This window comes from Ursus maritimus, unplaced genomic scaffold, assembly GCF_017311325.1.
Source record: "Ursus maritimus isolate PB19 unplaced genomic scaffold, ASM1731132v1 scaffold_17, whole genome shotgun sequence".
NCBI classification, from domain to species: Eukaryota; Metazoa; Chordata; class Mammalia; order Carnivora; family Ursidae; genus Ursus; species Ursus maritimus.
The window spans coordinates 13,886,168-13,888,461 of record NW_024424119.1 but is presented as its reverse complement, the minus strand read 5'-3'; positions in this window follow the sequence as shown (position 1 = coordinate 13,888,461).

Below are 2,294 nucleotides of genomic sequence, written 5' to 3'. Positions count from 1 at the left end.
TTTTTTTTTTTTTTTTTGAGAGAGAGACAGAGAGAGTGTGAGGGGATAGTGGGAGGTGGGCAGAGGGAGAGGGAGAGGGAGAGACTTTTAGGCAGGCTTCCTAATGCTCAAGGAACCTCATGGGGAGTGGGGGAGGAGAATCCATTTCATGACCCTGAGAAAATGACCTGAGCCAAAATCAAGAGTTGGACTCCTAATGGACTGAGCCACACAGGCGCCCCGAGTCTGTTTGTTCAAATCTAAATCCGAATACTGGTTTTCAAAGCCAAATGGAAGAATGAGTGGTAATATTTATCTATTCATTCATTCATTCAGTTCATTTCATATGTAAGCTGAGTGTCAGTGTGGCAGATTGCAGAATCACCTTCCAGAAGCACAGCTCAGTAAACCTAACGGGACAACTCCTGTTTTCGAACTTTCAGTCTCACAAGGGAAGAGGCATAAAGAGACAATAAATAGTTTTTAACTTTCAATTATTTTATAAAATTCAAAAAGATGTAAAGGAAAATGATGTTCTTACATAGAAGCTTTAAATACAAATAGTGTGGAGGGGGTGAAGCTAGCATCCTTTGTAGGGTGCCTGGGAGATACTTAATCGCAGAGATCTTTTTGGTGGTTGGGCTTATGGGTCTAGACTGAACAACAAATGCCCTGGGGGGCAGTATTCATGTGAAATTCTTTATTGCATATCTGGGAATGAGGGCAAGAGAGTGGATGTGGTCACTTCTATGTAGAGAGGACAATGAGAAGAGGACCTAAATATAGTCCTGCAGACCCTCAGCATTTGAAGGGCAGGCAGAGGAGAGCCTGTGGCAGAGTAGCCAGTGCAGTTGGAAGGACACATGGGGACGATGACACATGGGGGACAGACGTGGTGCTTGCAGGACAGGTGCAGATGATCTGTCCCAGGGACTCTGCAAACAGACGCCTTTGGTGACCTGAGCAGAATCTGTTCAGTGGAATTGATGGGGCAGAATCAGATGGGAGTAGGTGGAAGAGGAAACACAGGCACGGAACTCAGGGCCACTGTGTACACAAAGTCATTTTGGGGAAGCTTGTTTGCAAAAGGGAGGAGAGAAATGAGGTGGTACTTTGAGGGATAGGTGGGTTAACATCTCTGTGCATATATATTTTTATGTTTCTGCAACATCTTTCTGGAAATCCAGGGACCAGGACAAAGAGCCTTCAATAATAGCCTAAACTCAGATTTAAAAAATAAACAGAAATCCCTAATATGAAACATAAAGTGTCATCCCTACTCTATAGTATAGGATTTTGCATCGATTACCCATTCTGCCATTTTGTGTGTGTGATCTTGGGCAAGGCACCTAAGCCCTCTGGGTCTTTGATTCTGAAATGTCCTGGTCTCCTTCTGGACTTCACCTGCCCAAGACACCTGTGTGTGGGGACAGGTATGATGGGAGGCCTAGGACACCGCTATGGCGGCTGTGAACGTCTACAGGGAATCACTGTGCAGTGTCAGCTGGATCCTCCCCTCGTGCAGTGCTTTGCTGTCATAGGCAGGACACCACGGATGAGCAGCTGAGTAGAGAAACTGAATAAAGAGAGCCACAGCACCAGCACTGCCCGCGAGTCTACACCACACAAGCTGGTAAAGTGTCCAGGAGCATCTTGCACCAGTGTGTAGGAACTAGATGTTCTCATTCCACCAGGAGGAGACGGCACCCGTCACAGGAGCTCATCTGCTCAACATAGCAAAGTGGGCATCAGGAACTGTGAGGCTGTAAGAGGCAGCAGCAGCTGGAGACCTCGGAACGGAAGCAGCTCAGCAGCTCTGGGCTCCCCGGGGCTCTCAGCTGCACAGATGAAGTACAGACGTCAAGCGTGATCTGTTTCAGTTGCAAAGTGGTGTGTAGGCTGGCTGCTTTCTCCCGGGGCTTCTGCACTGCTGGTTCTCTGCCTCCAGCCACATTTAAAGGCCAGTTGCAGGGTGGCTGGGTGTTGGGGGAGGCAAGCAGAGCCTAAGTTTGCAAGTGCAAGAAAAGCAGAAAAGACTCACTTGGTAGACAGCAACACGCAAACCCATCCAAATTCAGGTTTTAGAAAACACTGCTGGCCAAGCAAGGTGTTTCACAAATGCCGTCATCCTCCAGGAGACAAGACCAGTGTATAACAGTTGTGAGGATCGTGATGACAAGGTTAACTGGACTGTGAATGTCTGTCATGAGGGGGTGGTGCCTGCTACGCCCAGGACAAATGGGAACTGGAGAGAGAACTTCTTCTCTGAGACTGTCCGAGACAGAGCTCTCCAGACAAACAGAACCAGTACTATA